Source organism: Pinus tabuliformis, chromosome 3_1 (assembly GCF_031772625.1).
Source record: "Pinus tabuliformis cultivar Carrire ecotype Pingquan chromosome 3_1, CPIR1, whole genome shotgun sequence".
Lineage (NCBI taxonomy): Eukaryota > Viridiplantae > Streptophyta > Pinopsida > Pinales > Pinaceae > Pinus > Pinus tabuliformis.
This window is the reverse complement of record NC_142301.1, coordinates 954,670,606-954,694,519: the sequence shown is the minus strand read 5'-3', so window position 1 is coordinate 954,694,519 and position 23,914 is coordinate 954,670,606. Positions and strand designations below refer to the sequence as shown.

Below are 23,914 nucleotides of genomic sequence, written 5' to 3'. Positions count from 1 at the left end.
CGTTTGCCCCTCTCTGCGCATACCTGAATGTATCGGTTATGCCTGACATGGTATGAGCGCTGTCTCTGTCCTCTCTGCCAACGCTCTAGTGCTCTGGCATCGTTTCTGGTTCATGAAACGCCACTGCAATCTCTCCACAACGCTGTCTATTCCATTCTCTGAATCCGATTCAATAGAATCTCTCCTTTTTTCTCTTCTGGTAGATCTGCACGGGCTTGAATCGGTCTGCTCGTAATCTTCACATCCTTCACCACTGCGACCTTCTTGTCGAATGCGAATTGACTGAATAAATCGTCTGAGATCATAAGGCGCTACGCGCTTTCACTGCAGAACTCCAGGTACTTTTTCATGGATTCATTCCGGAGAGTTTCCAGATCCAAAATGGCGGAGAAACCTGCTCGTAATCTTTACATCCATGCTGAGATTTCTGACTTATCGGCGGTGTGCAGAAATTGAATCCGCTCCTTTAGAGGGATTATTTTTATTTTTTCGTTTGTGTGTGGGGACTCTTAGCTGAATATGGTTTGAGTCTAAGTGGTATTGAAGTATGAAATTTCTGCGCAAATTTATTAAGAAATAGCTTTTGTCAAGCTACCAATAAACTAGATCTTCAGGCAGGAGAATGGGTATATACTGTTGGCATCTGTGTTTCTGTATGACATATTGTTTTTATGTAAGAAAATGTAACTTGTGAGGTAGAGGACTTGATACGATTCTGTGTAAATTCTTGAGGATGTGCAAATAAGGAGCCTGTTTCAGATTTATTTATGCTCAGAATTTCAAGGTATCATGGCCGCATTGATTAGGAAGTCGTAGAGATTAGAGAAGCCGAATGCGTTGAAGCGTTGATGCGTTGAAGCTCCTTCTCAAAATCTGAGAATTTTCGCTGGAAACGCTGCTTGAATAATAGTTTTCCCCATCGCACCTTCTTTCATTGTGGCCCAGCTGGAGAAGCCTGAAGCGTTGATGAGTTCCTCTGAAGCCTGAAGCGTTGAAGTCTGGCACGCCCGGTGGGACACGAACCCACAATGGAGGTCCTCGGCTGTGCATGGGAAAAGAATTCTCCTACCTGCAAATGAAATACGTAGCGGCATCCATGTTGTGTCGGTTTAAGGTTAGAAGTGTTGATAGTATTAAACGTGTGAAATCTAAGCTTGGGGTGACTCTTTACATGAAAGGCGGTTTGAAGGTGACGTTGAGCGCCCGGCGAATTAATAGAATGAATACATGATGTCTATAGATCTCTTATCAAAGTGTCTGGAAGTCTTAAATTCTGCTACTGGAAGTCATGCGGGAGAATTGAAGATCTTTGATACAAACAGTGGAAATGTGCTAGAAAGTCATTCTTGCCATCAGTCACCGATAACTTTGGTTAAATGTACATCACGTGAAACTGGAAGCTGGTCCCCTTGCGTGATAAACTTGTTTTACCAGATCTCGTACTAATGTATGTTCAGTTTTCAGAGGCATTCACCAAATTTGACAGTTCACATAATATTGAAGAGGGCACCCAGTTTTAAGAGATCTCGTACTATTTTATTTTAATGGCTGTGCAATTTTCAGAGGCATATTGTTGAAGGTTTCCGCTGCCTCTCGAAGCCTGTTGGTGTTACACAATTTTTTAATGCGTTTCTCTGCACTGCAATTGGCATTGAATGTGTGGGATGAGTTTGGGATTCTTTTAAGAAGGCAATTGATATGCGCGATCCATCTCTATTTCCACTCCACTCATTGCTGCGCGATCTTATCTTTATCTCTAGTGACCCATTCGTGTATTGTTCGGTAGAGTGGTCTGGGTTAAACTTTGGCTGCCATGTGAAGAGTTTTGCTGTTGACAGAGAAAACCTATTGATTTTGTAAATTTGAAGGGAAGGAAGAAGCTTTTGTTCTGCTTGGGCTAATTTTCAGAGAGAGATTTGCTGAACTTTTGCATCTAGATATATTTTTTCTGTTTAGTAAAGATATCAAGAAATGACTCAAATTACTGAAATATTAGAGTTCTTAAAAACTCTCATACATTCCTCAGATCATGATACAGTGAGAATAAGCAAAGTTTCTCTGGTTGATATTAGAACCTGTTTGTATAATGTACAAGAAGATATTGAGTTTTTGCAGCTTGAGACAAAGCTACAGCAGGAAGAATTACAACAGTGGAGTCATCATTTTGAACCTGTTTTTGTTCAGAACATTGAGACAACCACCCATCAGCAGCATGTTAATAATATTACAGATAAAGCAGCAGTTGTACATGCAGATGCAGAAACTCAATCTGCACTTCCCAAGCCCATCATCAAACCTTGGGAACAGCTTGTCCACAACAAGCACAAAACTGGTCTTGGATATGACAAGGACTTGTCCTTTCATATTCCAGACTATGCCAAGCCCATTCAGTTTCAAAGTGCTGGATTTATTCATGACAGTTCACCTGCTCCTCATGACAGTTCACCTCCAGCTGTTCCAGACTCTGCCCCTCTTCCACAACAACAACAACAACAACAACAACAACAACAACAACAGATCGTGAAATGCCAACACTGTGACCGAGTTGGCCATTTGAAAGATCACTGTTTTGATCTTCATCCATGTAAGCACTGTCATAAAACCAGCCATTCTTCACACAGATGCTTCAGAAATAAACGTCCTGCAAGAACAAAGATTCATCTTGGATGGATCGCTTCTTGGCAATGGGCATCAACAGCCAAGAAGATATTCCAAACACATGTCAGAACTTGTTCCAGAGTATTGAACAGTCTTGCAGTTGAGTTTTCTCCATCATCTCACCTTGTATCTGACAGGGGGGGAAATGATGGTCATCTACAAGCTTCAAAGCCACATCAAGCGAGCCTGAGCCACAACCTGCCACACCAGTTTCAGAGTTGTAGCCAGAGACAAAGATGCCTGAACATGCCTTCAGTTGGCAATCTGGGACACTTCCTCTAGCAGAAGACTCCAGCTTCTTGCCAGTTTTGGAAGAATTCCAGGAATTCCAGAGTTGTTGGTCATCCTTAAACCATCACAGATTAAGAACACTTCCTCTAGCAGAAGACTCCAGCTTCTTGCCAGCTTTGGAAGAGTTCCAGGAATTGCATTAAGCATTCCAGAGTTGTTGGTTATCCTTAAACCATCACAGGTTGAGACTTCCCTTTTCAGGTTGAAGTTTTACCTTTTATGCGGGGTGAGACCTCCCTTTTATGGTTGAAGGTTTCCCTATTTAAAACAATAGGATCACTTCCTCTAGCAGAAAACTTCAGTTTCTTGCCAGTTTTGGAAGAGTTCCGGGAACTGCACTAAGCATTCTAGTGTTGGTGGTCATCCTTAAACCACCGCCCTTTATACCAACATTTCATAGAGCACATTCAGCCTAGTGCTGCCATGCATTTTTGCACATTTTGTATTACAGCTCTCTTCTTGGACTCATACATAACCCTTCAGATTAAGGGGGGGAATGTTGGACACCTAATCCTAAAGGGTTAGTGTGGAAGCCGAAAAGACTAAGCAGTCCAAGAGACCTTGGGATCTGAAACCCAAGAGTCACAACATTGTATTATAAATGTACATCTCCTGTTAATAAAAAAATGAACTCACATGATTTATCTTTCACATTGTTTGCTGTCCATGTGTGTTTAACAGAAGAAACCCTAGAAGATCATTTTATTCAAGTCCTTGTTGATTTGCATCCATGGCTTCCTCTATGAAATCTGAGAACAAGTTAGAAGGAGCCTCAAACTTTAGAGCTTGGAAGGTTAAAATTGATCTTATTCTTGCCAAGTACAAGGTTTTGGACATTGCAATAGGGAAGGTTGTGGAACCAACAGATGCAGTAGGGAAGAGAAGTTTAAGGAGGATGACATGATTTCCATGAGTCTTATAGTAGACTCCATTATAGATCATCTAATCCCCTACATTACAAAGCATGATACTTCCAAGGAGATGTATGATGCCCTAATTAATTTGTACACTATCAAGAATGTTGGTCAATTGATGAGTCTGAAGAGTGAACTTCGTGATATGAGGATGACGAATGACGACACCGTGGCTTCTTATTTCATAAAAAATCACAAATAGGAGACCAAATTCAAGCAATTGGAGAAACTGTCCTTGATCAAGAACTTGTGACTACAACACTCAATGGTCTATGTAGATCATGGGATGCATTTGCAGTAGGTATAAGAAGTTGGAAGGAAGCTCCTTCATTTGAACAACTATGGACATCTTGTGCTCAAGAAGAATCAAGGCTTATGTCAAGAGACAAGAAGAAAGAAGCTTCTCAAGCATTTGCAACTCGCTTCAAGAACAAAGGAAAGAAGAAGTTTGGCTCTCAACATAAGAAGTCTTTCCAAAAGAAGAAGGACATGTCAAAGATTCAATGTTATGATTGTCAAAAATTTGGACATTTTGAAAGAGATTGTCTTGAGATGCCTAACAACAGAAAGAGAAAGGGAAAACAACATGTTTCCACAACTGATGTTGAAGATGAGCATCCAAAGAAGGCTAAAGGTGACAAGGATCTATTTTTATTTTCCGTTCTAACAGGTTCCATTGCAGATGATGATGATATGTGTTTGGTAGATAGTGGCGCATCAAGGCATATGATCGAAGAGAGTGGAAATCTTTCTAGCATGACAAAAAAGAGGTTGTTCCAAAGGGTTGAGCTTGGAGACAAACACAACTATGCAGTCAATGGAGTTGGAAAGGCATCCATAGAGCTAGAATCTAGTAATAATGTGCATCTCAATGATGTTCTATATGTACCAGGTTTGAAAAAGAATCTAGTCTCTATTTTGTGTTTAGAAGATAAAGGAGATAGAGTAGCTTTTGTGGATGGAAAAGTACTTGTATGGTCCAAAGGCTCTAGTATAGATAATTCTAGGGTTATTGGGATTTACGATGTGAGACTATATAGGCTTGTGAGTCAACCAACTCAAGTCCTAGTGCATGATAAAATTAATCCAAGTGAGCTATGGCATTGAAGATATGGTCATCTCCAATATAGAGCATTGCCTGAATTGAATCAAATAGTTTCAGGAGTTCCTGAATTGCAGATAGAGCATGATGGAGTATGTAAAGGCTGTGCACTTGGAAAGAACATCAAGAAACCATTTCCAGGTAGTGACAATAGGTCTAAAGAAGTTTTGGATTTGATTCATGTTGATGTATGTGGTCCGATGCTTGTGAGACCACTTGGAGGTTCATTGTATTATGTAACGTTCATTGATGACTTCTCTCATAAGATGTGGATCTATCTCTTGAAGACCAAGGATGAAGTTTTCACCAAGTTTCAAGAGTTGAAAACTGAAGTAGAAAACTTGACAAGTAATAAGATCAAGATTTTGAGATCTGACAATGGAGGAGAATACACCTCGAAAGAGCTCGTTTCCTTTTGCAAGGAAGTTGGGATTAAGAGGGAGTTGGTTATTCGCTATAATCCATAATAGAATGGTGTACCAGAACAAAAGAGCAGGTCCATTGAATAATCTATCAAGGCTATGATGCATGATCTGGATTTACCATTGTTCTTATGGGGAGAAGCATTGCTGACAACTGTATAGATTCAAAATAAAAGTTCTCATTAAATTCTGGAAGGTTTGACTCTTGAAGAAGCGTTCTCTAGACGAAAGCTAGAGGTTGGGCATATGAGAATCTTTGGTTTCTTGGTCTACATTCATGTTCCTAAGGACAAAAGGAACAAGTTGGAACCTTCTGGAAAGAAAGGCATATTTGTTGGTTACAGTGAATCATCAAAGGCCTACAAAATTTATATTCCAGAGTAGCGACTGATTGAGGTCATCTAAGATGTCACCTCCGATAAGAAGGTTTCATATTGGAGGTCTAAGGAAGTCTTTATGGACTCCTGTGAAGTAAAGCGTGAAGCTTCGAAGGGAGAAAGTTTGAGTTCTACAGAATGTCCTAAAGAGCTAGAAGGGCCTCGTGAACCAGTTATTGTTCCTGAGATCAAGAAAAGACCAGCATGGCTTAGATCTACGTTAGAAGAGGCAGAATGACATGCAACTCCTGATGGCACATTCAGGGACGTTAAGAAACCTAAGAGGTTTTCTAGCTATGCAGGTCTTATTACCCACCATTTTGTGGGTGATATCCCTAGGAGATTTTTTTCTTTCTCCAAGATGGTCCTCAGCCGACAACAAACAACTCCTTGCAGCCACCATCTAGCTCATTGTGCCATTTCTCCCTCACTTGAGCAAGCTATGTGGTCCCTCGCCCATTTGCCGTGATCGTATGTTTGAAGGTGGGCCTCCTGAACCCAAAGGTTTCTTTTATCATTTGGTAATTGAGTATTGTAGTTTGCTTATCATGGACACTTCTTAGCATGGATTAATGGGGGGATTTGGCGGAAAGAATGGGTTAGGTCTGTGCCCTTGTCCCCTGGACCCCTTTTGGATATTAACCTTGCATTCTAGTCCCGTGGGATCTATTTTACTGACCATTTGGCTTTAGAGATGGTATTTCATAGGAAACCCCGATTTTGGTTACGTGGTCCTGCTCCCTTATATGCTTATATTACTCTCTTTCCACTTATTATTACCCCATTCATCATTTCTCCTACCTGGGTCCACATTCCTCCACAAGGTCCACATAGGGTTAGCACACCCCTTCCCCTTGCCCACACCTTGGGTCATGGCCTGGAATGAAGCTCGTAGGTTGATGCTGCTAAAACGAAATATAAGAGCATATATGGCCACATTCAACAAGAAAATGTACCACAAAATGCAAAAGATGTTTGGGACAAACGCATTTAGCACACAGGCAAAAGGAAATACATGAGCTCTACCCCATCATCATCGCCATCACCTTGGTTCCTCCAGGTTCTATGAGCCTCCTTCATCATATAGGAACCCATGATTGTCCCAATTCCTGGTGGGCAATGAATCGCCCCACCTTAAAAGGGGGTATTCACTGCTATATCTTATACATCATGCTCTTCCCCCTTGAGCCCCGAGCAGTTAATCAAAGAAAATCATAAAAAGGCAAAGGCATATAAATAAGGGTGGAAAAATCAAGGCTGGGGCACTTCATGTACTCACTCCTATACATTATAAACCCAAGTGTGGGCTTCCCTCTTATTAGCTACCCTTGTATCCCAGCATGTGACCCATGGCTGCCCCTTTGGATTCCCTACCTCATTCACCTATCTACCACATGCCACCACCTTTTGAAGGATGTACCTTGACTATATTATCTCCTTTAGAAGTAGAAACCACCTAATAGGATTATTGGTTAACCCCATTTGAAGTTTAGGAGACATTGGCACATCCTGAAGCCCATTATGGAAGGGCAAGCCATTATGAAGTCCCCACCTGTGGTCCATGATTAGATAAGCTCATTTACTAGATTTCTCTAATGACTTGCTGTATTGGAAGGTTAGGGGATGCATTGGATCTTATGCAAGATTGCAGATGGTTTCCATCTTGGGTTTGGTCTCCCTGTACGGGGTCTTAATCCTCCATAGGGCTACATTGGCGCATGTAGGGTGAGCGTTGAGAGCCACGGGCTTCCACAGCAGCAGATTGCACTCCATGGATCCCCATAGCCATTTAGAGATTCCTCGTGGTTCACTTATTGGGCGAGGAGGATTAACCTAATCCATCATGCCCAACTGGCCCCGGATCTACACCATACACTTGGCAGATGATCCAAGACTTGCACAATGATGTGGCATCAGCTACACCATCATCCTAACCCTTGCCGGCGATCTACATGCATCTTCGATTTGTTTGGAGACCCATGAGGACACTTGTGTGCCCCCACATGTTATTTGGAGCACCACAGGTTATTACAAGGGGCTGACCCCTTGTCCACTACTTTTGAGGGTCGTATTCTTCATTATGGCACCCATGGATCTCATTGGGTCTCTTAGAGGGCCCTACGACATGTATAGATTATTTTTTGACCTCTTGAGAGGCTTACTTTGTCATTTATGAACAAGTTTGGTGGGCTTGTCACCAAAAGTTGTATTATTAGAATATTATTTTATTTTTGGGGCTTATGTAGGCCAAGGAGGCTAATTTGAACTCCTAAATTGTGTATAGTGAGATGAGTTCATTTTTCATCATCTCTTGGATTGGATCTCTCTCTTCTTTGGAGAATTTCACACTTTTTCTGGAGGATGAATTGGAGCTTTTATGGATGAATTTTGATGTATGGTTGTTGGTCTATCTTCTCTTGGAGCTTCTCTTTTGTCATTTATGAATGGTTGGATATACTCTACTACATGTAAGTACGAAATTTTGATGTTATTCTTGTTGTTTCTTGTCATATATGCTAGATTGGGATTTTCGTTGTTTTAGGGCTAATTGTTGCATGCAATCATTTCTTAATATTGTGGAATTGTCTCTTTTATAATGTTCTCTCCATGTATGGGCCATGTAGTGTGAGCGAAATCTCCTATGGTTAAAATTTGACCTTGATAAGCCATTCCTCTTGTGCATTTGAAGTATAAAAGCTACAAGATTGCTTTCACTTGAGCTAGGGGGTTTGTGAAGTAATTTTGAGGTTTCCTTGACTGGGAACCAAGAAATCTTACACATAATCAACATAGTTTCCATTCTCCGAAGGATTAAGGCACTGATCTACCAAGGGTGGTCACCAAAACTCTTATTCTTTCACCTTCTCCCAAGTCTAGCCACATTAGGGTTCCTAGGGCATCAATTTCCTGACAAGCTAGCCACTAAAAAATTCGTTCTCCTAGGGTCTAATGCGCTAGCCTTTCCTCTACCCCTCCTCCAAATTTGAAGACATTTCGATGGTGGAGTTGAGAGAAAAGCCAAGCCCTAGCTCCGAGACCGAAAGTTGCCTTGCCATCCCCAAGGCTAGTACTTACCAGGGTCAAACCAACATCTTTGAGTAATTATATTTTATTTGATCCTCTCTCCACCTTGTCTAGGGTAACAATATCATTGGTTGCTACATTCCTTCCTCATACCGTAGACTGTGTCCACTTGGCCCTGTGTGTCCCACTCCTTTGAAAGACCTTTCTTCAAGAACCATCTGGGATACCAATTCTAACAAGGATTTTAGGGATTGGGAAACTCCTTCACAAGTCTTATCCCATAAACCTAACCCTAAAATCCTCTCTTCCTTTCCCTAGATTACCTAGTACCTTGCTTACAAAGCGAGCAATCTTCATCTTTCAAATTATGGGAAAGGGTTATTCGGGTCACTCATATCCATTGACTCATCCTTCGTTATTGACTCCACACATATCGAATCTCCTCCCATTGGTGAAAGTCCGTAAATAGAAGGGAGCCTTAGCTGAGGTGACAGTGGGCTAGGACTCCATTTGTTGCCCTTGGCCTAACATTTGCCCTTTAGGGATTCCCCTTAAGTCCCCTGCTAGTTTAAGCGGTAACAGGTCTCATGACTAAACTTATTGATGCTGAGCCTTTGAAGAAGTAGCTAGCCAACGAGTGTGGAAGGAGGCCATGAATGAAAAATATCAATCGATCATGAAGAATGATGTTTGGGAGATTGTGCCAAGGCCGGAAGAGAAGTCAATAGTGACTTCCAAGTGGATATTCAAGATTAAGCATGCTACAGATGGGAGTATTGATAAATACAAGGCGTGATTTGTGGCTAGAGGGTTCTCCCAAAAAGAGGAAGAAGATTATAAAGAGACCTTTTCTCCAGTTGTCAGGTACACCTCCATTAGATCCATCATTTCTCTTGCTGCTTTGTTGGAATAGAACTTAGATCAGATGGATGTGAAGACTGCTTTCCTCAATGGTGTGATTGAGGAAGAGGTGTACATAGAGCAACCTCAAGGTTTTGAGGTGCATGGAAAGGAGTCTCATGTTTGTAGTTTAAAGAAGGCCTTGTATGGACTCAAGCAAGCTCCAAGAGTATGGTCATATTGACAACTATTTGACGAGACTAGGATTTCCCAAGAGCGATGCTGATTTGAACCTTTATTTTAGGGTTGTAAAGAATGAACCTGTGATTTTATTATTATATGTTAATGACTTGTTTCTGACAAGTGCCGAGTCTCTCATCATTCAATGCAAGAAGCAATTGGCTTCTGGGTTCGATACAGTGTTCCACGGGGACGCGTCCCCCAGGGTGGGGTGCGCGCACCCCTCGCACCCCACGCACCCGGGACGGGGAGACTCTCGGGGGTGCGTTTCCCGACGTCCCCCTTTTGGGGAGACTCGGGGAGACGCAAGGGGGTGCGTTTCCCCAATGTGGGAGACTTGACTCCCCGAAAGGGGTACTTATGGGCGTCCCCCCCAAAAATGGGGTTCTTTTGGACGTCCCCCCGAAAATGGGGTTCTTCTGGGCGCCCCCCCTTCATTTTTGTCTAATTACCCTTTATAAACCAAAAAAAAATTAAAAAAAAATGAAAATTAATTTATTAAAAAAACATAAAAAATAAAAATAAACTAAATTAACAATTACAAATAAAAAATTACATGAACAAGTTAGGGTTAACTCCATTTTTCAAGTTTTCATTCTGCCGCCATTCATTATGCTCTTACCTCAACACATTTTTTTCTTCCATCTGCTCTCACTGCACCCACGAGAGCTTCAACGCATCCTCACTCTTCTCCACGCAGCGTCTTGCTGTTAGCACTTAACAGTCGTTGCCCAACAGGTGTTGGCAAAACAGAATTAGCTAAGGCTCTTGCATCCTATTTATTTAATACTGATGAAGCTCTAGTGAGGATTGACATGAGTGAATACATGGAGAAGCATGCAGTTTCAAGGCTGATTGGAGCACCACCAGGGTATGTGGGTTATGAAGAAGGGGGACAGTTGACTGAGTCTATACGTAGAAGGCCTTATGCAGTTATTCTGTTTGATGAAATTGAGAAGGCACATACAGATGCCTTCAATATTCTACTTCAGATTTTAGATGACGGAAGGGTCACTGATTCTCAGGGTCGAACTGTAAGCTTCACCAACACTGTCATTATTATGACTTCAAACATTGGTTCTCAGTACATTCTAAGTAGGCTTGATGATGAACCTAGCTCAAAAGAGGAACTGTATGAGAGAATGAAGAACAGGGTTATGGAAGTGGCTCAAACGACATTCCGCCCTGAGTTCATGAATCGCATTGATGAGTATATTGTTTTCCAACCTCTAGACCGTGAACAAATTAAGAGCATTGTAAGATTACAGGTATGTGGTTCATCTATCGTCATTCTTTTAGTGAAAACCAAAGCGAAATAGCAGAGGTTGGTCAGATATATTAGAAGTTAATTTATTTATAACTTTTTGATTTAATCATATAGAAACAACTGTTTGGAATATATGTTAGTTTCAGTTATTATTTTGGTTTTCAATGTAAATTATAGAATGATGTAAATTATAGAATGATAATTGATATGGATCAATGTACATTGTATTTGAATATTTGAATTTCATATTGAATTTTATTATTGAATCTTATGGTATTGAATCTTGATGAATTAGCATTATTGAACAATGAATATGAACATGAAAATTCCAAAATTATATACATATATATAAATTTATAATATATATAATTAAAAATTATATTATATATACCTTGACGTCTCCCCGTCTCCCCTAAATTTCCCTAAAATTTCAGGGTTCTCCCACACGTCCCCTTTGTGCGTCTCCCCGTCCCGGAGACTTGGTGGAACATTGGTTCGATATGAAGGATCTTGGGCTGATGCACTATTTCCTGGTATTGGAAGTATGGCAGAAGCCTTGCAAGATTTTCTTTAGTCAAGGAAAGTATGTTATAGAGATCCTTCAGACATTTGGTTTGATGGACTTTAAATCCATGGCTTCTCCCATTGTGACTAACTTGAAGAAGTTGAGAGGCTCTGATTCCAGTTTGGTAGTTCCATCTTTGTACCTATGATTGATTGGCTCGTTGATGTATTTGGTTAATACCAGGGCAGTCATATGCTTTGTCGTGAATACATTGAGCTAGTTCCAGGTGTAACTGAGACACAAGCACTGGATTGCAGTAAAGCACATTTTGAGATATATATGTGGTACTATTTATTATGGCTTGAGATATGTTGCTAACAAGGATGTACAACTTCTGGGATATACAGATGCAGGCTAGGATGGAAGTGTTGAAGACAGGAAGAGTACCTCGGGAGTATACTTCAGTTTGAGCTCTGCTATGATATCTTGGATTAGCAGGAAGCAGAGGCCAGGTGCATTCAACAGTGCAAAAGTAAAGTGCATTGCAGCTTGCGAGGCTTGTATCGAAGTATTATGGCTCCAAAGTTTGTTTGCAGGATTGTTCGACCAAGAGTTGGAACTGACGGTGATACACTGTGGCAATCAAATCTGTGTGAAGCTTTCAGAGAATCCCGTGTTCTATGATGGGTCAAATCATACAGTAATTAAGTACCACTACATCTGTGACATGGTGTAGAGGAGAGCGATAAGGCTCAAATACATCCCACTGATGAGCAGACAATTGATATTTTGATGAAGCTGCTGCCTAGAGAAAAGTTCGTGTACTTAAGAGACAAGATGAGGCTTCTGGAGATTACCCGTCATTGAGAGGGAGTGTTGATTTGACACCATGGATGGACACTTTTGCGATGGTGAGAATGGTCCGAGAGGCCCAGACTGCTCAACAGGTGGGGTTGAGTGAATGTCTCTCGGAGGAGACCTGATAGACCCGATCACACACCATGAAAGGGTGTAGTGAGGTCTGTTAGTATTTGGACCCGATCACACACTAGTAAGGGTGTAGTGAAGTCTTGGGCCCAATCACACTCCAACAAGGGTGTGGTGAGGTCCTTCAACATCTAGACCTGATCACACACTATGGAGGGTGTAGTGAGGTCTTTCAACATCTAGACCCGATCTATAACCAAGGAGGGGTTGAGCGAGGTCTTGGCCTAGAGTGCTTACCAGGAATGGTGAGTGAGTGCTTGCCAGTTGAGGGTCTCAACATTTTGGCCTACACAGAAGCCTTGGGATTTGAGGACCGATCACTCTAGAGGAGTGAGTCCTGATATGCTGATGACAACGCCATGGGGTTTGGTACCGCCCCAGATATGGCCACTAGTGGATGCTGATAGTAGATGGTGATGTCGATGATGATTTGATATAACCTTTTCCTAGAGAAATTTGTCAACTTGAGAACATCTATGACTGTTGTTATGAATACCTTGTGAAAATTTGGAAACCTGAATCCTACTGCAGCAACTGATAATACTTATCCTATTTGTTAAATTTACTCAACAAATTATATGCTGTTTTCTATGGCAAACATCGAAATACATACATTGCAGCCTACAAAAAATAAAAATACTGCGGAATAAATAAAACACTGAAGAATAGATGCACACACATATACATTGTTATTTTTGGACCAATGTCCTCGGAAAAACTCAATGTGGGAAAACCGGTGCAACAACTAAGGGTTTGATTATTATGTAGTAGTAATCTGAGTACAAATCCATGGAAGCTCAAATCTAGCTTTCCATACAGAGAAAATAACTGACAAACGTCTAGTGAGGAAAATCACACTTCCATTTGTGATCTGACATTGACCTCAGCTCAAGATGAGTTACCCCTAGTTGCCTCTGCGCTGCCTTTGTGTTAGCCTACGTAGATCTGCGTCAGCCTGCTGGGACCAAGGTCTCTCTCACTTTGCTGATCAACTGCTGCTCTGGAAACTCGATCTTCTAGCTCTTCGGGCTCCCACTCCGGCTCCTACCTCTGAAACTCGACTTCTCAAGAAATACAGATCTCCCTCCGAAGCTCCGCGCTGCCTCTTTGCATTGCGTCAACCTCTCTGTGGAGTACGCTGTCTCTTTGCTATGCACTCATCGGACTGGAAAAACTTCCTTCTCACCTTACTATCCTTGCCCCTCTCTCACTGCTTCGAAACTATTGAATCACCCCCGACAACTCACAATTGCTACTTTGGAGTTCAATTTCTTAGCAATATCGAATTCCTGGTGGCTCCAAGTGTGTTCTCCAACCCCCATCGAAGTTATTCTTGTAATCTCTTGTTGAGGCTTCAATGACCAAGATTGAAACATAATCGATGGCTAAAATTAACTAGAACTCAATCCATGTCTTCTTCTAAAAGATTTCACCATGACTTAATTAATACCCTTTAATTAATCAGTTTTCCTAAGTTTAGACTTAGGCACCATTAAAAAAAGATTAATTATTTTAATCAAATCATCTCTAGGTGGAATTTCTAGAAATGATTTCTGGGTTTTGGAGAATACATGTATTCTAGCCTCTCCACGAAATTTCATGGCTAGAACACAACTGATGCTACAAAAATCAACACTCCCTCTTAGCGAGGGATGTGTTCTAGCGCTGTAACCCACTGAAGCAACACTTTGTCTTTGTAACACCGCTTGTTATGCTGTTGATGTCTAGCTCCACTGCCCACCAACTACTGCGCAACTCTGATTTCGACATCCGTGCTGCTGCTGGCCTTGCTGAACTGCTGCCAATACTGCATCTGCACTGCCTCCTTCTCCAACTGCTGCTGCTGCGACTGCAACAATTGTAACTGAAAAGCATCCAAAATACTGAACCAACTGTGGTCAATATGATGCATCTGGCACCTGAGTCCCGACTGCTGCTAGACTCTGCGCTGTCATTGAAGTCTCTGCGCTGCTGCTAACTCTACTCTGTGCCAAATGCACTGCTGCCAACTCTATACTGCGCTGCTTAGTGTCTGATCGCTACTAGCTACTGCATATGTCACTTTAGCACCTGACTGCACCAACGGCCACTGATCCATCCAACAACTGTATGTCTTGGGCTCTCGTGGCAAGTTATTGATGCATGAGGTGGACCTCCTCAGGAATCCTGCCCATCTTGTAGCTCTTTGGGGCTACAACTCCAAATCACCCCACCTCTCTCTTGGAGGTATCTCGATGATCATGGCAAACTCTTCCTCCAATCTAGAGGATAGCCTGTCAATCTCTGCGGATGCAGCCTATTAATCTTGCTTCCCCTACTTGTTCTTCTTTCTGAGAGGACATTGAGTGTTGTAGTGGTCAAGCTCACCACACCTGAAGCTCCCTTGACCTTGGAAACGTCCTTCTTCTTCCTGCGCTGCTCCTGCTGCCCCTTAGATGCGAGGGCTCCATCTTCCTCCTCCTTTACTTGGTTCGTCCCAGTGCTGTTGCTAGCACCACTGATGGTGCTCTTCACCAAATCTCGCCTCATCTCCTCCTGCTGCAGATCAGCGCACATACGATCCCACTCTGGGAGTTTTTCTCTGCCCAACATACTCTGGACAAAAACTTGCCATTCTTCGGAAACGCTATTCAGAGCTAATCACACCAACTCTGTAAGCTGGGGTGCTGATCCTACTGAAGACAACTAGTCTCGGACATCCTGAAGCCTATTGAGGAAGGGGTCTATATGCTCCCCTTTCTACATCCTTGTGCATCTCAGCTTCTCCTCAAGAATCAAGATACATCTTTCGTTGCTTGGAAGATCTTTCGTACAACGTAGCTAGTGCCTCCCACATCTGTTGGGCAATATCTTTGCCAGCTGTGTGAGATACCACGTGATCTCGAACCCCATCAAGAATCAACTTGTTCGCTTTTACCATCTCCTTCTTTTTCTTCTTAAGTAGATCTGCATCTACTGGTACAACTACTATACTATTGATATAAGTCTTGAGATCATGTTCATCTAGAAGGCAGGAACTCCTCTTCTCCTCTACACAAGTACTGCCCAACTATTCGCACTCCCTTCTGGGGTGAGAAAACCCGCACACAACTACTGCTGCTTTGCTTAGGAAAATTTGAACTTTTTGGCTAGAAGTCCCTTGAGGAAAAAATTCGCTTAGTGTGTGCTCTTCCTTCCTCCTGACGTTATTTGCACTAGCAAACTGCTACAAAATCTACGTCCTAGTTGAAGATCTGCTCTACAAGGAAACTGCTGCTACTCCCTCTGCCTTTGGTACTCTTCAATCTGGAAAATTTTGTTCTCTGTCGACTCATTCAAAGAAGTAAAATTTGCACGAAAAATTGACCCTCCTGGCCAAGGAAATACACTGCCCTTGGGGTTTCAAATTGCTGCCTACGTAGAAATTTGAACCTCCTTCTTCCCCAGAAAAACCCAATGCAGGAAAACCAGTGCAATAGTTGAGGGTTTGTATTATTAAGCAATAATTTTTTAGTACAATTCTTCGGATGCCCAAATTGGCAATCTTATACAGAGATCTAACTGGACAAAAAGTAGTGAGATGATCTCACCTTGTCATTGGAAAATCTGGCACTGATCTACGCTGGAGATGAGCCTCTGCGCTACCTCTGCGCAGTACTGCCTCACACCCACGCAGTCACTCCGTCACTGTTGCTGGGACTGTGCTGCACCTCCTCTGATTTTCTGCTGGCTGGAAACTTCAACCCTCTGTCCTCCCGGTCTCACACCCCAGCTCTGACACTTGATCCCCACTGTTCCTCAACAGAATTTCAAACTCCCTCTGAAGCTCTGCATTGCCATAGTGTATCTTTGCGTGGCCCTGCGTTAGCCTCTCTGGACGTCTTTCTGCCCTCTCTGCTTTGTACTCTCTGGATCAGGAAAACTTCCTCTGGAAAATTATCTCAGCTCCTCACTACAAGAAATCACCTCGATCACTTCTCTGACAACTGCTGCGTTGCTCTCTTCAGAAATTGATTTCTTGATCTCTCACTCGATGTCTTTTCCAAATGCCCATCGAAATCTTTCTTATAATCTTCTCGTTGAGTAATCAACGACCCAGATTAGATTCTAATCAATGGCTTAGATCATTTCAACTTGATCCTCGTCTTCTTCTAGAAGTTTCACCCCTAGTTTAATTAATACCCCTCAATTATTTTAATTTCGTAAGTTTAGACTTAGGCACCCATTAAAAATAATTAATTATTTTAATAAAACTGTCTCTGGGTGGAATTTCCCAAAATGATTTCTGGGTATTATGGAATACATGTGTCCTTGCCTCCTTGCAAATTTTGAGGCTAAGAGCACATCCGATGCTACCAGAAATCAACACTCCCTATTAGCGAGGAATTTGCTCTAGTAAGGCAACCTGTTGAAGCTTCACCTTGACTCTATAACATCTCCCTCTACGTTGCTGATGTCTAACATCACTGCCCATCAACTACTTCGCAATTGATGCATCTGTACTGTTGCTGGCCTTGCCACTGCCAACACTGCATCTACACTGCAACCCTTGCAAATGCTGCATCTGTGTTGCTGTTGGTCCTGCCACTACCAACATTGCATCTGCACTACAACCCTCTCCAACTGCTACTGTTGCTACAACAACAACGGAAAAGTATCCAAAATACTGAACAGGTGTTCACCATGATGCATCTGTTGCTGGAGTTCTGACTATTGCTAGTCTCTGCGTTGACCCTCTGAAGCCTTTGTGTTGTTGCTGACTCTACACTGTGCCAACTACATTGCTGCCAACTCTGCTCTGCGCTGCTCAGTCTCTAGTGCTCCTAGCCACTGCAACTGTCACTCTGGCACTCCTCTGCATCAACTAACATTGGTCCATCCAACTACTTCTGATATGGGCTCCCGTAGCAAGGTATTGATCCAAGAGGTGGAATCCTCAAGGATCCTGCCCATCTGCAGTTCTTTCGAACTACAATACTAGATCACCCCACCTCTCCCCTGGAGGTATCTGGGCAATCACGGTGAACTCCTCTTCCTTGATCTTTGTGGTTGCAGCTTGTGGATCATGTTTCTCGTCGTTGTCCTTATTCTTGAGAGGACATTGCGTAGCGTAGTGACCAAATTCACCACACTAGAAACATTTGATCTTTGAGACATCTTTTTTCTTCTTCCGCTACCCCTTTGATGCAAGGGCTGCATTCTCTTCCTCCTCCTTGGTCTTCGTCCCACTGTTGTTGCTTCCATCAAGTTTGCACTTGACTAAGTCTCGCCTCATCTCTTCCTACTGAAGAGCAGCCCACATCCCTTCCCAATCCGACAATTTCTCTCTTCCCAGGATACTCTAGACAAACACTTGCCATTCTTCTGAAACTTAATTCAGGGCCAATCTCACCATCTCTGTAGGCTGAGGTGTTGATCTTATAGTTGCCAACTGATCTCAAACTTCCTGAAGCTTTGATAGGAATGAATCAATGCGTTCCCCTTTCTCCATCCTTGCTGATCTCGGCTTCTCCTCCAAGTACATCTTCCTTTGCTCGGAAGATCCTTGATATAGTGTAGTCAAGGCATTCCACATCTCTTTGGCTGTCCCTTTGCCAACAATGTGACATACAACGTGATCCCTCACTCCATTTGAGGATCAATCGCTTGGCCTTTGCCATCTCAGCCTTGTACTTCTTTAGTGGATCTGCGTCATTGAGTACAACTACCACACTATCGACATACATCTTGAGATCATGCTCATCCAGAAGTGTTGAATTTGGCATATAGGGCCAAACTCCTCCTTGGACAGCTCATATGATGAAGCTGATATTTTTATTGGATTCCTCTTTTCGAGAGGTGTAGGATTGATCTAAAGATCATCTCATTCTGACATGTACAAATGGAATTATGAATTTATTTCTTTTATGGACAAATTGTCAAGGTCAGCCAACAAACTAGTGTAGGCTCAGAAGCCCAAAAGACATGTCTCTTCACCCTCAACGTTGCATATACATAGAAGGAGCATTTACCTCTTTTGGACATCATTCATTCTTACACATATCTCTCTGTCCTCATCTGATTGGGTCGTACAACTTCAAGAGAACCTTCTTCTCCTCCACATGTGCGAACGGTTGACTGCGATTTGCTGACCCACATGGAGTTTGGCCCTAGTTGCCAATTTAACACTATGGGATAAAGGAAGACCAACTGGGAATCAACTGGCTTGGTTGACATAGCAGGGGGATACAAGCACTTGATCGATTTTAGAATTTGATTAGATCTTTAAATGCTTAAGACCAGTGCCTTATGGAGTTAATGAAAACCAAGTAATTAACTAGCTGCTGCTGCTTATGAAGTAATTTAATGATTGCTTGAAAAAATTTACAAAATATCAAACATGTAACGAGCATTATATAATCCAAGCAATGATTAATTTCACTAGATGCAAGATATTCAAAAAATGCACAGAACCCTAGCAATTAAATTTCAAAGGATCAAAATTCATTACTAAACCATGAAATTCATATGTTGACCAGTTCATAAAATGATTCATCACTTTCAGATAGCTAATCTTTAGTTAAAACTTAAGCGCATTTAACTATATAAAAATGACAAATATTAATCCCACAACAGTAAAAACGACATCAAAGGAATTTTCAATTTTTAATTAGTCTTGTTTCAAAAGCTTTTTTATTTTTAAATATTTTTTATTTTTTATGAAAATAAATCTAAAATCTAAATGAAACAAAGAATTGAAAATCTTTAAATAAATCAAAACCATTAACTTTTATGCCCCTTTTTTAAGGATTTTTATATTTTTATATTATTTTTTAATATTTTTTTTAACTCAGAATTTAGACAAAACAAAACTAAATTTAAATAAAACTAAAATCTAAATAAAAATTCAAATCTAAAACCTAAATTAAATCTAAAATTTTGTTATTATTATTATTATTATTTTTATTGATTTTTGATTATTTGAAATAAAACTAAACTAATCCAGAGGAATATCTAATTCTAAGACTAAAATTATAAAACCAAAAGTAAAAAAAAAAAGGGGTCTAACTCTAAAGCTAAATTTTAATGGTTTTTGATTTTTGATTTTTGATTTTATTTTTAAGTTTTTTATATTTAATATAAAAATCAAACAAAATGAAGCCAAATAAATCCTAACCTAAGGAATGAAAAATTCTAAACTAAAATCTGAATACGTAAACTAAAAATATAATTAAATCAACAGATGCCTAACCCTAAACTTTACCATACACAATAACAAAAGAATTGGAAATTTTTATTATTTTTTAATTGTGTGCAGGTGTAGGAGTGTGGAAGAGTAAGGAGGATGGATGTCGAGGGTTTCTTGGCAGCATGTTGGTGAGGATACGATGGCAGGGGGCGGATCCAGGAGAAGAAGGGGAAATACGTTGAGGCTGACAGCGTGAGGAGAGGAGTGCGATGGGAGTGAGGGCAAATGGAAGACGACGGGGATGGGCAGCGCGCTGGTGATGGTTGCGTGGGGATTTCTTTGCAGGGGCCACGTGAGGGTGTGGAGCAGATGGGAAGCAATGACAAGAAGCAATTTCAAGAGAGCTGGATGGAATCGTAGGAATGAGATGACCACAGGTTTTGAAGGGAGTGTGCAGGGAATGAAGGAGTGTTTAGGGAGTGAGGACGGCTTAGTTTTGAACGCTGGATTGAACAAAGGATTGAACACTGGCAACACTTCTAAATGGAGGAAAACATAGCCTTTTTTATGACAACAAAATGGAGAATGCGGACTTGACTGCGTGAGGAGCAAAATAGTATTGCATGGGAAACATTGAAGCAATCCGCGTGAAGAATGGCAACAGATGAGGAGAATGCGTGGATATGGCAGATTTGCTGAGGAGAGGGTTTGAGGAGCGTGCCGCGTGGATATGAACTGACAGTGAAGAGAAATGCAGCAGTGTGGGATGGTCTTCGTAAAAGCAAATGGAGTTGCGGATATGCGTGGAGCAAAGAACGCAGAAATGGCAGCGTGAAGATTGATGGTAGTGTGAAGACCGAGGGTTTGTTGCACGCCCAGGGCAGCGCATACCCTAAAAAAATTTTCGAAAAATTTCCTGCGAAAAAGGAAGCCCAGACAACAGACAAATGGCTTGGAAAACCTCGAATTTCTTTAGAAACCTTTTCCAGAAAACTTAATTTAGAATTTTTTAAATAAGCTGTCTCAGATTGTCAAATGAAAAACCCACAAAATTTTCCAGATCTTGAAAATACCCCTGCAAGAGCTGACTCTGAGGCCAGATCTTACCCTCCAGGGCCTAGATCTGGCTTCAAACAAAATCTCCTCTTCAGATCTGCAACCTGCAATAGCAAAACAGAATACCCAGAAACAAAATATGTAAAAAAAACCTAAAAACCCTAAACCGGCTAAATAATTACAGTATTCACAAGTTAAAGGCTCTAAACAGCCAAATCTGTCATTATGCCACAAAAATATTTTTTAAGATTTTGAATTTAAGATGAGGTGCTTCAGAAAACCCTTCATGCATCCGCAACAAAAATTCTAATTATAAGCCCGGGATCAAAACCAGCGGGGCTCTTCAGAAAATGCAATCCGGGAGTTGGCTAGTTTAGCGGAGAACTTCCTCGAACGCCCAGTAAACTCAAAATCAAGGATATCCTGCATAGCTTAAGTCAACCATTAACAAAGAGGGAGAAAACGATACTAAAATCCAGATGTAATGGAGATACCTACCATCATATTCAGAAATTTAACTATCATTCAAACCCTAGCGACTAAACAAGATACCTGTGTTTAAAATCACTCTTCATAAAGCTATCATCAATGGCTGTAAATAAAATCATGCACAGAAATAAAACATCTTTCAACATTTTCGAAAGAGTAACACCAACAAGATTTCAACCCCAAAGTCTTTCTTTATTGCACATGAAAAATAATTACAAGAGAGCTTTCTTTAGCACACGACTCTAAGATCGAATGATCTCAAATGACCCCTGAAACCTTATTTAAAGGAAAATTTCCCAACGGCTAGTTCAAGTGATCCATGTCAAAGTAATCTCGACCGTCGATGAGGATCAAAATCTCATTTAATCTCATCTGTCGAAATTTTAAATACATTTTAAATATTAAAAATTAGAATTTCGCATTTATTTCCTCAAAATTTTGACTTATTATTATTTTATTTTATTTTTAATTTATTTTTATTTATTTTTTAATTTTTTATTTATATATTTTTTTTATTGGACCCTCGAACTTAGCCTTTGGAAAAATCACCTAGGACCTAGGGCTTATGAGTGGATAAAACATTTTCTAACCCTCAAGACACTTTACATCATGATTTTTTACATTTTTACATCTGAAGGGGGGAAAACCCATTTGACATAGACCCTCATAGACTACCCAGTTCTGCGACAGAAACATAATCTAGTAGATCAAGCAATTTGTAATAACCTAACCAAATAGTTAGAATTATTTGCAAATTACTTTTACATAAACTCGACCTAGCACATTAGGACTCCCCTAAGATTCTAATGACAAAATCCATTCTGGCTTTGGGGTTAGGCTGAAGTAAAACTTTGCCGATCATGGATCGGTGAGACAAAAAACCTTCTGGAACATAGATCATCACTAGAAAATTAGGTTCACCTAGGCAATTACATACATGACACAGATCTGCTAGGATTATTTACAATTTACACATGCAGACTGGGTTTTCAAAATAACATGATCAGGGTGATGATGATAGTCAAATGGGACGGACACGTTGATCAAGCGTTATCTCAAAAAAAAGGGGGTGTACTGCTATGGGTCGTTGACACGTAGTGGTCAACATCTGGCTCTACTTGGGGACACGTTGTTGCAATGTAGGAATGCGAGAATCCAGAATCTGCATCCACGCAATACACAACAAAAAATAAGTAGCGTCCATCCAAAAAAAATCATGATATAATATTAAGCATAGGAAAGATATAAGCTCTTCATTTATTAACTATCTAGTAACATGAAAAGTAAATCTAATCCTAAAATAGAAATGAAAATGCTGAAAAAACAAGGAGTAGGGTTAGAAATATAGAGGATGCCCCATGGCATTAGATGCGTTCAATATAGTGTATACTGAGCATTTGCCTACTTTCAGGCAAATCTGTCGGCTGCTTCTCGGATGTGCCATGTCCAATTCTGCATACAGTAGGACTTTTTCCTATCCGAAAATCAAGTTGCTCGCGGCCATCTGATGCATCAAATCTTTTTCTCATTTTCTTTCTCTTGCGTTTTTTCTTCGTGGCAGGCTGTATCACTGATGATGTGGAACATTCTGCTTCGAAACTCTCAGATGAAGTATGTAAGATATGCATGACATGTCTTTCTTCATTCTGCATCTGCTCTGTCAAGGATGATGTATCAATCGCACAGGTATCATGAGTTATAACTTGACCCTTTTTTATTTCTTCTTCAATCATGTCATTCTTAGTTAAATCTTCGTTAATGGAGTTAGCCTCTTTCTCGGGATATTCACAACAAGACGGGACCTGTGATTTCCTCTCTTCCAGCCTTTTATGTAATGAACCCATTTCTCTGGCATGTCTTACTATTAACTTCGCTTGATTGAGTTCAGTTTTCACGAATCTTTCTTGCAGAGTGACATGATTAGCTTGCATAGCCTTTATTTGATTCTGAATAATGGACATCTGATTAGAATGATTAACTTCCATTATTTTTAATCTGTTTTCGATGATATGTATTCCATCTATATTTATGACACGTGGTACCTGCTTTTCTTCTATGGCCAATAATCTATTCTGAAGAGGTATCTGACTAGCTTCCATATCTTTTATTACTTTGTCGTCCTTTGCCTTTATGGTCATCAAGCAATGTTGTATAGAGTTTATCTCTTTCTTATGATTTGCTTGCAGGGTAGCCAACTGATTATTATAATCGATTCTCATGATGGTCATTTCATCATCCATAGTTGACAACTTGCTTTGCATAAAATTAATTTCCCTGTCATGATTAGCTTTCATGGTCTCAATTTCCTTAGCATGCTGACTTTGCATGTCGGTTACGTGATCAGAGTGTTTAATTTTCATGATTTCCATCTCCTTATCACATTTTTCCAGGTGGGTGCATAAAGTTCTCATATCATTGGTGTAATCAGTTACAAATTTTTCTTGATTGATCTCCATATTTTTTACCAACCGCATTAGTTCTATAATTTGCTTCTGATTTTCCCTTTCATTGTCGACACTGATTTTACAATTTGTCCCTGCTTTTCCACTATCATGGATTTGATCTGCAATGGTATAGGTGGATGGCACATTCTGA

At 40.8% G+C, this 23,914-nt stretch overlaps 1 protein-coding gene and 1 pseudogene across 1 annotated transcript in view; both read left to right on the top strand.

Moving 5' to 3' along the window:
* Window positions 1-23,914, top strand: part of LOC149190959 (histone-binding protein MSI1-like) — a 235,767-nt gene that overhangs the window by 172,527 nt on the left and 39,326 nt on the right. The gene's annotated exons all lie outside the window — the stretch shown is intronic.
* Window positions 10,604-11,195, top strand: LOC149190960 (chaperone protein ClpB3, chloroplastic pseudogene; annotated as a pseudogene).